The sequence below is a fragment of the Coccinella septempunctata genome, chromosome 7 (genome assembly GCF_907165205.1).
Source record: "Coccinella septempunctata chromosome 7, icCocSept1.1, whole genome shotgun sequence".
NCBI classification, from domain to species: domain Eukaryota; kingdom Metazoa; phylum Arthropoda; class Insecta; order Coleoptera; family Coccinellidae; genus Coccinella; species Coccinella septempunctata.
In genome coordinates, this window is record NC_058195.1 from 2,860,470 (window position 1) to 2,873,988 (window position 13,519).

The following is a 13,519-nucleotide window of genomic DNA, read 5'->3' on the forward strand; positions in this document are numbered from 1 at the left end:
TCCGGATGGTTTGATTTTCTCATTTTTTTTTGGTGATGAAAGGATGAGGTCAGCTAAAAATTCCTCAAGACCTAATGGTTCTAGATTTATTCCAATATTCCCTAAAAAATCATCCAATTCCGATGCCAATACGATGTAAGGTATTTTATGGGTGATTTCCAACTAAATCGTTTTTAAAGGACCATTTCTACGTTGTGCTAAAAAAAAAACTACTCCAGACAGTTGAGATTTCTCTGAGATTCAATTGATGATGATGTAATGAATATACAGGGAAGATAAAACTCATCGTTTCCCTAAAAATGGTCTATATAAAATACCCAAGATGGCTGAGATACAACCCCTAGAAATTCGACAAAATTTCACTGAATTTCAAGTACGGGACTGTGAAAGCTGACTCCGGCATTGCAAAAACGAAACGAAACATGAACATATGGCTGGACAATGAATGGTTCAGTACCAAGTTCATCAGATTAGATGCATCAGGTCACTTTGGAGAGAATCATAATTGTTGTATCGTGCAATTTAGGGTGAAAAAAAATGTTGAAAATCGACGCAGTTTCCTGAAAGTTCTTATGTTAGTTATGTTGAAAAAGTGCTATGATGTTTCCCCATTTCATCCCATTTTTACGACGATTGTTGGGATGTTCGAACAAGAAGATTGTGATGCCCATTGTGGAAAAATTCGTGAATAATTTAGACGACTTTTATTGGTGATATTTTGGAGTATTCTTCATAAAATCGTGTAAGTTACTAAAAAATAATGAGAACAATTCGGCAATCCTAAGTTTCCATTTTCATTGCCATATAAATATCGAACGAGCCAATATCCTAAACGAAAATACATGGTCGAATCAGGAGGTAATTTTTTTCCAACTGCTTTGCGATTATTCAGCTAACAAACGGTCTAGAGTCGTATTGGGATCAATTTCAGTAATCATTATCAATTTTTTTTCAACTTTGTCATTTTGAAAGTTTTGTATAGGTCATTTTTGGTGAAACGCTTCATTTTGACCAGTTCTATCTTCTGTTGAAAAAAACCTCATCTTCAAATACACCCCTCCAGACTTGACTTGCAAGAAAATGTTATTCTTGATTCTCTAGATTTGTTATAACGCAACATCACGAAAAATAAAATTCAGTGTTACTTTTCACTTTCAGATATTATTCCTAGAATCCAGGAAAAGTGTCGACGTTATGGCAACGTCGCCCTCGGATGCGACGTTGTCGCGATGGAAACGCGAAAACCGTAGGAAAACGCCGGGAGAGCCCTGGAAGCCGTTCGAGATGGTCCGCTGGATTTTCTTTGTAGACATGAGTCCTGCTCAGCGGACCGCTTAGCGCATTTAAACCACTTATCCACTCACGGGGTATTCTCCGCCGCCATCGGTTCGACTCTAGCACCCTAGTTTTTCCTTCCGTCCTCACTTCAATGTGCGTGATGCGGATTTCCACGGGCTTGATCTCGTTTCGCGGTGAATATCGCATTAGGGAATTTTTCACTTGGACAAACCCGTTTCGGTCGGAAATGGCTGAGGGATGATGTTCGAGAAAACGGAAGTGGGTCGGAGAGGGGCGCCTCGGGCTGTCAATTTCAGGATTTTGCGGGAATATTCGGCAACCGTGGCAACAAATTCTTCCCTCAAAATCATAACTTACAAATAGTGAGATCGTCAGGAATTTGGACAATTTTACTCACTATCGGTTACGAAAAAATTGCCAAAGATTCGACAAATATTTATCCCTATATTGCCTTGAAAAAGAGGATAAATAGTCCTACCTGAGGCATCAATCAGAGTCTTTGACACGTACAAATATTTTGACAGTAGATTTTTGAGGTCAAGAGGAACACTTAATTTTACTTTACGAGTCAAAGACTTTTATATTCTTTGCGTCAATCAATAAACTATTCTTCCCCATATTTTGGTTAACAAAAAAACGTTCAACTAAATGACCAATTCCATACAAAATTCAAATCTGATTATCTGAAAAACGAATGAATTAAATAAAGAAAACTGAATATGCTGAACTCAGGACAGAAAGACAATTAATCAAACAGAACCAACAACAAGAACAATTCCTCGAAATCCCCGCAGCCAGATATTGGACTCATTAGCTGAAATCATGCAATAAAACATTTTCAACCACCGTATTAAGTCATAAATATTCCTCATCGAAATAAAACCGAGCGAAGGTCGAGTTTAATCTGGTAAGATAGAACATGTATCGCAATAGGAAAAAGGGCACGCAACGTTCATGCAAATTAATGTGCGAGTATGATTCATTATTACTCTGTCCTTGGGAAAAAATTTCGTTCGGATGGGGATGAAACATGAAGGATCAAGTATTGAATCAAGCTGAAAATAACAGAAATCTGTGATTTTGTAATTACAGGTTTCTTCTGCCAAATTACAGATTTCTGTTTCGAATTTTCAGCCGCCATCTATTGGAAATAGTCTGAAGCCACACCACTCGAGGCAGAAATCTATAAAAACATAGCAGAAATCTGTAAGAAATCAGCAGAAATCTGTAATTCTGAGAAGAAACCTGTAAGTACAGATTTCTTCCCCAAAATAACAGATTTCTTTCGTGTTAAACAGAAAACTTCCTCGGAGCAGCGCTAACGACTCAAAACTTCGATGTGTTTCGTATAGATGGCGAGCAGTAAAATCGACAATGTGACATTTCCTTCAAATAACACCTTTCCATTGACAACATAAATCTTGACATTAGACTAGTAAGACTGAACTTTATCGAGCATCCTAACGAATGTTTACATTAAACAACCAGTAACAACAGTATGATTAAACGGTGTTCAATCGACTCGAATCGTCAGTGATAAAAACGATTCCGCGGTGCCAACATAGGGCCATTCGTTTTCAGTGTGGTGTTTTGTTTAGTGGTTGTTCTAGTGACTTCTATATTGGGGGGTTCCATTCTTGACGAATCGCGCTCTTTAAGGTGAGTAGAGCTGGAAGCGTGATAATTTTCCTCGAAATGTAGATGGAAAATTAGACGTTGTATTCAGGGGATGATACATTCAACATTTGACGTCTCTGGGGTAGGTCGGTGATCATGGATTTACTCGTGAACCACCACCCCCACCCCCGCAAAAATGTTTCGGCCATTTTCGGGAAAATTTTCTGCCTGACTTTCAATACGAACACTACGAACAAACAATACATTCCAAGAAAAACTTCATAGGGGAAAACTATATTTCTTGTTTTTGATTAAGTGAGTGTCAGATGAAAATTCTCCACCGTTGTTCTCATTATTTGATGAATTGAATATTTTCCTCCCCTAAGCAATGACTGATCAATGTATAAGCAACCTTTTAACTTAAGGGTTCTCCCAGGTTTTATTTTTTTCAATAGCGAGACAATGATCCTCGGATTTGTTTTTTTCATTCGAGGATTCAAATCCTAACGCAGATTATATTTTGGCGGGAGCAAACCTATTGATTTTGTTCGAATGATCACATCCGATTACATTGTTTTACCCATCATGTTTTTTTTCTAATTGAGCATGAATTTTTGAATACGATATGATTTTCGGAAAAGCGTTGTTTCTAAAAATTTCAGGGTCTTCCTATTATGATTGTTGTTCGACCAGTTTTCTTGATTGAATATTACTTATTGTAGATCACAATTCTCCTTGATATCAGAACTTATTGAAGGTTGAAATATTTTAAACATTCAGTGTTGGCTATACGAGGGTGTTCGATGAATAATACAAGTTTTCCTTCTTCGAAAAATATAAACTTCTTACCACATTATATTAGCTCCGTCAGTTCTTGATCAATGATTCGGAAACTGCATGTGTACTATCCTGAAATTTATAAATGTTACAATTATTAACTAGATCATATATTGTTTCTTCTGCCTATGAAATAAATGCCGAAATATTTTCATCCCCCAAATGTCCATGTTGGCAACAGCATCGAAAACAAGAATGTTATTGAAACTAAACATGAACAGGTACTTCTGTTTTTGTTCTTGTGCTTTGGATAACTTGTTTACTATTCATTCGTTCAGTTGCCCTGTAAAAATATCGGAATCTGTATTTACTACGTGAATTATTAATTATACTGCTATGCATTCAGACGTTTTAGTACTAGTAGTATAAAAATATCGATTACGTAGGTAGATTCTATTGTAGCACTGTCTCTCGTTTCAAATTAATATTCATCGGAATGCCAGACGAACAAATTGTACCAGCTTAGGATTCTGAAGTATTCATCGACTTGTTTCGAACTCAATTTCGAAAATCATCTATTATTACATTATTATTATTGAATAGTGTGACGACAGGTGTAGGTATATTGGTGAATTAGGTCAGTAGGTGAAGACGAATCATTATAAATAACAAATATTCGGGTATGTGCAGTTTTTATTGACGAGTTGTCGTGGACTAGTTTGTCCAGTTTACACTGAAAGGACACCGAAATTATCGAAGAACGATTTCTGCACATATAGTGTAATAAAAAGATGATTGATAAGTGTAATTTGGACGAATGAAACAAAAAATATTTTGCAGAATTTATTTTTGTGTTCCCATACTTTTTCTTCTTTGAATCTTCCTATTTTCTAATTTTTTTATTTATGTCTTGTTAGAAAAACCGAGAGAAAAACGTATTTCAAACTCGTTTTAGCCTCTTAATGTCTGATAACCACAATAAGATGACCGCTGATTCTCTTTTCACACTCGAGATATTTCACTATATGCATATCCCTCGGTATATCCTGACTAGTTTTCTCACACATGACTGAATTGACTTATTATTCAATTCCTGATATGCTCTCCTACGTTCACAATGTTTGAATTTCATTGAAATGCAAATTTTTTCCATCTGTACTATAATCTTCTGTATATTTTGCATGTAGGCTTGGAAGAAATTATAAAAACATCACGGAATGTCTATTTAATTCGAGTCGAGTGAGGATTTTTTCAATTTCATGATGTCTTTTTGCGAAATAATGAAATTGGCCATCAAAATTCATCATTATAAAAGCAGGGGATGAAATTTAAAACACATATTGTCCAAAACCATTTCCGATGAATTCGATCTGAATGAATAACAGTCCAAGAAGCCTGTTTTTAGGCCTTAAATTTTACTCTATTCTTCTCGATTTCTATGCAGATCTAAAAGAATTAGAATCATATAGTCGAATTCCTTTTGATCTTCCTTCTCAATTCGAAATTTCGTTTCTCTGTAGACTCTTCCTTGTTCCAATGTTTCCATACGAATTTTTCCATCTTCAATAGCAAATATTTATCGCGATTTGAGGTCTATCTCAACAATTTTTCATTTGTAACCTCTAATTACGAAACATCAGAACGAATATCGAATTTCATATTTTTAGAGCCTGTTCGATATTCTTTGTGTGTGCGCGGATAAGAACTCCTTGTTTTGAACGTCCTATCTGGAGTACACGTCACTTATTTATTCTGAATACATGGAAATTACTAGAGTCAGACGGTCAATAACTCGATCTCTTATTAATTATCTTGGTGATAAGGTCCTATGTGGAGGAGAATGTGAACCACAGTTCGCAGATAAACAAGCCTTCAAGGATTTCCCGCCAGAGGCAGAATGACAATTCATCGGTTTTTCGTCTTGTACACGCTTTAAGAAAATCGAAAATAAGTCGTGAACAGCAGAGATCAACCTACGAGAACTTCTCATAGGCCACAATCTTTGAATCTTCTCTGTTCCTTTTCTAAAGACTTCAGCAATGAGGAGAATGAGCTATGGAATGTTCATTTTTGTCTCTAGTATCCTCAATGAAGCCACAACTAATTTTTGGTAGGATTTTGAAGTTTTTCCATTTTCTATTCTCTACATCTTTCGCTCTATTTGGATAGAGACACCAAAGTATAAAATATTTCTTTGCATCACTCTTCATTCACAATTTGAGTCAGCCCACTCTAAATCATATCAGAAACTTCTCATATTGTCTATGAATTTCTGGTTTCTGCTAACTTGAGAATTCATGAAAACCATTTTTATGTTAGCAATTGTACGAATTATCACATGATATTTTACTGTATTACCTATGATTTTTGAAGAAGTTGTTGAGTGCGTGAATGGTGCATTTTGAGCACGGTAATTCTATGGGAATTGTTTCTAGAGACGTCCTAGAATTCGCCAGGGTTTCCTGGAATTTTCCTTCTGACCGTGAATTCGAACTTACTTTAATTGGCAAATTTAGCGTTGGTCACATTTTCCGCTTTGAATCTATTATTTCGGCGCATAGAGCATAACGAACTAGGCACACACCGTGAGTTACTTTCCTCCGAAAACTCGAACTTTGAAATTATGTCCGCTAACGTGTGTATAATCGTCATTGCCAAGACCTTTCCGGAATGTCGTTTTCGATAAATTACGATGAATTATTCATTTATACGAACTTGAACGGTTTGTGGAGTACGAGTGGACTCATCCCTGAAATTCCTCCAAAAATCACACAGATTTCTTAACCTTAACCGAATCGTTACTCGAAATATCGATTCCGTATAAATCCAGTTTTATTTAACATCTCAAGAAAGCAACCCGAAGTTAGAAATAATAATCTGATGGGAGAGCAGCCTGATTTCCTTAGATATAAATACAAGGATATATTGAAAAATTCTTAGCCTACTATAGAACCAAACAAAATTTCTATGTCAAAATATTTTATTACTCAACATATTCTCCTCAATTGGATACATTTATTACAGCGAACCTGCAACGTCTCCAGACCTTTAAAAAAAAATGTTTCTTCTTGCTCTGCAAACCAGACTTCGACAGCTTTTATCACCACCTCGTTGGAAGAAAATTTACGACCTTTTAAACTTTTTTTCAGTTGAGGAAAGTGATGATAGTCGGATGGAGCCAAATCTGCTGATTTTGGGGGGTGTTCTAGTAATTCAAACCCTAAATCACGAATTTGTGCATGGCAACATGAGATTTGCGTGCAGGGCGTTGTCCTGCAAAAACAAAACACCTTTGGATAGCTTTCTGCGTCTTTTCTCTTTAATTTTTTCCCGTTAAGTGGTCAGTAAAGTCGAATAGTAATCTCCGGTTATTGTTCTACCCTCATCCAAAAAATCAATCATGATTACTCCATGGCGATCCCAAAAAACTGAAGCAAGAACTTTTCCAGCACATTTTTGGACACGAAACTTCTTAGGTCTTGGAGAATCAGAGTGTTGCCATTCCATCGATTGTTGCTTTGTTTCTGGATCGTAGAAATGTACCCAAGTCTCATCCATAGTAACAATTCGGTTTAAGAAGTCTACATCGTTTTCAAATCGAGCACAGATCGAACGCCATGCTTCTACCCTTGCACGCTTTTGATCAACATTCAAACATTTGGGGATCCATTTTGCAGCAATTTTTTTCATGTCAAAATCGACGTGAACTATATGGTGAACGCGTTCGTATGAAATATTCAGTGCTTCAGATATCCATCTTAGCCCAATTCGACGGTCTGATAAAATCATGTCATGAACTGCATCGATAATTTCAGGGACTGACACAGAAACTGGCCTTTCGGATCGGTCATCATCTTTAATGGAAAATTTACCTCTTTTGAAGCTTGCAGTCCAATTTTTCACGGTCGCATACGAAGGACATTGATCACCAAGGGTATTCAGCATCTTCGTAAATCTGCTAACCTCTCAACCCTTTTAAATACAGGTACTTGATGATGGCTCGATACTCCAATTATTCGATTTTCACAATTTCGGTGAACATCTTCTTTCTCTTTCTTCGCAATATTTTTTTTATGCATGATACTGGTCTAGGCTAACTAGATATCAATACATCCTCGTACAGACTGAGTTGATTTACGCTCCCATCGTCTCCGACTATTTGGTCTAGGTGAAAAACTGACTTCGTTTGCCCGGACCGAATCCGGAAACCGGAAATTGACTCGATCTATACCAGCCAACGTTTCTATCCAATCAAACCGAGAGAAAAAAACGGTCTAACCCCCAAACTTCGGGCAATTACCAATCAGTCGAATCGCGATCGCCACTTGAACTGATCTTTGGCGATGTAATGATCGATGACCGTGAATTTCGGAGCCTTGGGGACCGAAAAAATTCGCCAATCTTCCAATCAATCCTCCTCGGAGGAAATGGGCGAGATCCTGCCTCGGTTTCCTAGGTGGACGCGCCGTCGATGACCTCAGACCCCGCTGTAGGGTTCAAGTTGACTGGGCTCAAGAATCGGACGTTAAATATATGCGTGAAATTTATCTTTATTTTGGTTAATCTAATCGAACGCTGAGTCCTCGTCTCAAGAAGGATTTTTGGGCGAATTAGGGGAATTTAATAGCTTTGAAGAAATGGTATTGACTGTTATTAACATCTCATGGTGACAGGAGATTTTGGTCGTTTCAGAAAGTCAAGACATCAGTCTTCGATATTCAGCTCATATCGCTTCGAATTTCACACAGAACCTTGTTTTTTACTGCGTTGAATATGTATTATCTACTTCACAATCCTGAAGACGCTAATAAAAAACTGAGATTCAAGAAATTTCAATAGCACTTTCGAGATTCAGCACATAATGCAGTCTGCAATAGCTCAATTAGAATTCAATCGAATTTTTGGATTAATTATAGCTCTGTAACCTTGAAAATTGATTTCAATGATGTCTTTTCCTGTAGAATCAACCTCGAAAATATCCCTATAAAAATCAATCTGCATTACTAATTCCGAATACACAAAATGAAATATCCACAATGAACTACATTCATCACTCACTATGAACATAAGATCGAATATTATAATTTTGAACAATGCTACAATACAAAGGATCATCATTTCCAAAATCATCGACATTCCAATTCAAACAAAAATTTAGCATTTTGCATTGGGAGGAATATCATCTCTGCATCGAAAATCTTACGCTGATCTAGGTGGAGGATCACCCTCGTCGTTAGAAATGCCTTCAGTACTCAAATTAATAATAGGCAAATCTTGCTTTTGACTGGGAGGGTCTTTCGACCAGGTCCAGTCTTCCAAGTGATGATTCTTCCATTCTTCTGTTGTTCGAGGAACTCTAAAGGACCCTTATATTGGGGAATCATCTCCCATAGATATACCAGTGGTTATTCGGTAGAAAATTGAAAAAACGGGGAAGAAATTCAAAAAACTTCTGACACTTTATTGACAATTTGTCAATTATATACTTCATTCACTTTTATTTTAGCAGTCGGTTGGCCATGGAAATTTGACACATTTCACTCTGTATAGTACGAAAATGTGGAGTTATGAAGCTTGTCAAAACATTTTTGGATTTTAAATCAACGCTATGTTGCCCGTTCTACGTAAAAGTTTCTGTTATTACGTATTTTATCACAATGTCGAATCTCTTCGGAAAATATGTGACGAACATAATCGAAGTTTATACGAACTGATTGAAGGCATACCAAATCCAGTTATTTGCATGGGAAATACAAGAGATCAGTATAATATCATAGTATGCACTAGCTTGAGGAGAGTTAATGTTCGTTATCTTCTTTGGCTAAAGTTGGAATACGTTACATCAGTTGTAGATTTCAAAAATATTAATCCGAAGATGAAATGCATATGATGCAGTGGTTGGGAATGGGTATCTCTCGAAGGAATTAACAGATAGTTACAAGTATGTCAAATTCTTCAACAAAAATCTCATCTTGCATCAATATAAGTAAAAGGAATTAAAGGAAGTTTCAAGTCAAGATGAACTTCACCTTTGAACAAAAATTTCACATGAATAAATAAGTAACAGGGCAACTTGCGCGTATTTGTGGCTATTCATCTTGATACATTGATGTAATAATGATAATTAGGTATTTATTAGTACCTTAAGACATTTACATTGTATAGGAGAAGTCAAATGAAAAATAGAAAAATCCATTTTAGGGAACTTATTCTCCGATGACATTTATCGAAAATCCTGTAGTCAACTTTTCGCATTAATTCACTCAAACATAAAATTCTCAAATGCCACCACTTTTTTGGGTCTCCCAATAGAAGGAAATTCTTTGTCATCCTCTTCATTCACAATCTTTCTGATTGTGGAAATATCCAGCTGAAATATAAGTCGTTTAGATTCAGATGAAACATATAAATTCTCTTACATTGAATATGTTCGCTACCGTCTGACGTATTGTGGATTTTAGAATATCAGGGTATAACTATTTGAATGAGCGGACCTGAATTCTAAATAGCACTTCCTGAAACCCTGTCTCTTTTTTCAATCACTTTCGGCATTTTCGTAATAAAAATTGATATTAGTTGTGGCAACAGCGTTATGACATTAACGACATTTCATGAGTGCCAACCTAACTTCGTTCTAGTTACAAAAACTTGAGAAAATTATTTCATGGCCAACCGACTGCTAAAATAAATTTGAATGAAGTATAGTCGATAGCACACGTGTTGAAGAAAGCCTCACCTTTAAATACACCCTGTATAGACAGTGTTTGGTAAAATTTTGATAATTCCCACTGTCTATCAAAAAAGCCTCACCTTTGAAAACACCCTGTATATGATACCCTCGAAATGCGAAACCTTCACTCTTGCTGAAGTCCCAGAGATCAAGACTCACGCGTTATCGGAACATTCGACGTTTCTTCAAGGGAGGCTGAGCGATAATATAATCTTCCACACCGCCTTCCATTTGAAGTTCATAACACGGAAGTGGAGACGGCAGAGATAGCAGAGCAGGGAAATCAGGCTATCGTAGATAATTGTTCAATCTTCTTATCTTCCAGGAGAACCTGATGCCCGAGTTCAACTTAGCGATTAGAGTAGAGGACGATTCGAGGGGAATAAATCGATGAATTCATTCTGGAAGGGCAAAAAAGTCGACAGGGGCCATATCGGGGAAGTACGGTGGTCGTCCGAGGGAAGGTTTGTTGAGCTTGTGGCCGGATATTAGTCCACAACGATATTTGCTAATCATTCATTGAAATTTTTCTTCCTTGCTCAATTTCAAAGATTCATTTTCGAAAAAAGCAACCAAGCATTTCGTTTCAGGGTCGAAATTATCCGGAAACTTGTGATTCCAGTGATTATTACTTAAACACTGAATTATTTATGAACAGTGCCCGTAAAAACTCGTGCCTCCGTAGAATACGCATGGTAATCAGGCCGAAGGCCCGAAGCGTGGGTGACTTTTGGCGTTATCTGTTGCGTATACAGCTGGTTGCTCACAACAATACGGTAATTCAGGACCATAATTGACCTTCTTGACTAATCGAAAGGTTACCCTGTACTTAATCGCATAAACGTGTAAGCCATGCTCATTCGAAGTCGACATCAATTGGAACTTTGCTAAAACGGCCTACACACGTCAGGATTTATCGCACTTGAAAGAGAAAAAATATCCTTGCTGTTTGTCATCACCACCAATGAGAATAATTGTGGTTAATTAACTTTTTTCAGAGCTCCTCCCAACGTTTTTCAGTACCAGAAACAGCCAGAATCAAGCAATTTGGGATACCCTGTACGTTGAAACGAAAAGTGGTATATGCTTCTGCAACATTTTTTATGAATAGTTTTTCAACTGTATTTTCTTTAATTTTTTAGTGGAGAAACGAAAATGAAAAAAATAATTATTAAAAGAATATAATGAGGAACAGAGACAGTGGCGTACCATATCAACACGGTTTTCCCAGTATGAAATACACTGCGCAAAAAAATTAACGCACATTATGGAAATACCAATGTAGAACCAAACTTTTGTTTGGTTCTACAGTAGGCTAAAAATTTTTCAATACATCCTCGTATATTTCAGTACGAAAACATAAACGCATCTTTCCCCCTTCAGATATGCAGACGCAGGGGCTCATTATGTAACGTTGAACGGCATGACTTTGGCGTTCATCAGTGTCGTACACTTATTGTCGACAGGAACAATGATCCAATTGAAATTATTGAAATTGATGTGCGGACGGGAGATAAATGTTACCGTTCGATGAATTTGAGCCGAATGGACGTACATAACGCCCGAGATCGTAAAGTTTTGAGGCCGGAAACGGTCCTTTCGAATTTCTCCGGTTTGGGTCAGGAGGTTGAGTGGTAATTTCTCATTCGGATGAGACGGACGTGGGTGGATAATGCTGAGAGGTCATCATCATATTGTTGGATCCATATAGACGCTTCAACAAGCTAGGTCGTGTTCTGGATGATGTTGGACAGATTGAGAGAACCAATTACAAGTTTTATGTTCATCCTACGAACACTACCCGACCTGGGCAACAATCTATTCGACGAGAACCAGAATAACACGAGCATACTCTGCATATTTCTCTCAGGCCCAAACAAACCGCTGCTATCCGAAAAATGAGCCAAAAAGTTGTGAAAATTTCAACTAGTCTTAGGACCTTAGTAACACATTCGAAACACAGATGGCGCACATTTCACTTTATCCGCTTCGTTCCCCATCTTTCTACTCTCTAATCCATGAGTTTCGTGACCGTCCTCCTGAAATATGTCATTCAATTTTCATGAATGCACATAATAATCACAATGCGGACAGCATGTTAATGACCTCCCGGTATTAATAGACGTACGTGTTGTGAGTGTGATAGAACGGTGACTACGTATATTCAGATTAGGCGTAGGATGATTAATGTTCTTACCGAGAGCTGTGTAGAGAAGAATTGTTATTCATTATGCTGCCTTTCTGCGTCTGAGGTAGAAGGTTTATGTCATTGTTTGGTTTTCATTGCCGTATGACCCCTATTTTCCTTGATGAATCAATGTTAATCATTGTCGATTTTATCAGAATGTGATGACTGTTAAGGGCCTCACACATTTTAGCTTCGACTACAGGCTGCAGCTTTTTTGGCTATTACTATTGTCTATCCATATGCCACTGCTAACGGACCCAGTTCTGTCAACTGAGCTTGACCTTGCCACCTTCTACTTCATCACTCTTCCGATCGGCTTTGAACAGTATTGCAATTTCTATACCTACTCTTGATTATCACAAAGTGGTAATATTATTTTACCATAAGTGACATTGACTTTTCAGTAACGTCTGCTGAGTCATTTGGCTCCGATTCTGAATATTCACTAACAAGCAATAGAGAGAAACGTAAGTTTTAGTAAAAATATTAAATGATCAGTGAAACTAGAGAAACTTCGACTAATGCGAGTGAAAATGATAAATCCGAATCTGAAACCGTAGCAAGATATGCAAGATAGTGGTAGGTACTAGTGGCAATACTGACAGAAAAAATTCTGTTATTCTTTCGAAATTCAGGTAGACACAAGTACCAACGGCCAAAATTATACCGTGTTTTCATAAACATAAGAAAGTGTATGCCTGAAATTAAAAATTGCAAATCTAGATTCCAATTGGCAACAAGATCTTCAATTCTAGCAAAAAATGTGTGCAATGAATAGAAATAGATATTTCTTGATCTTGTCTTGAAATTTTCAAGAACTTTTTTTAGGTGATCCCTAAATAGATGTATAATCCTGAAACCTTCTCGTCTAACACATCATCGAGAAGGAGAAAACTCATATGATAAAT

At 37.0% G+C, this 13,519-nt stretch overlaps 1 protein-coding gene across 1 annotated transcript in view; it reads left to right on the plus strand.

Moving 5' to 3' along the window:
* The first annotated feature begins 2,722 nt into the window (after positions 1-2,722).
* The window catches only part of LOC123316356 (protein gustavus), a 196,845-nt gene continuing 186,048 nt past the window's right edge, over positions 2,723-13,519 (plus strand). The window contains exon 1 of the mRNA XM_044902396.1: positions 2,723-2,958. The gene's annotated coding sequence lies outside the window, so the exon portion shown is untranslated. The remainder of the gene's footprint in view (positions 2,959-13,519) is intronic.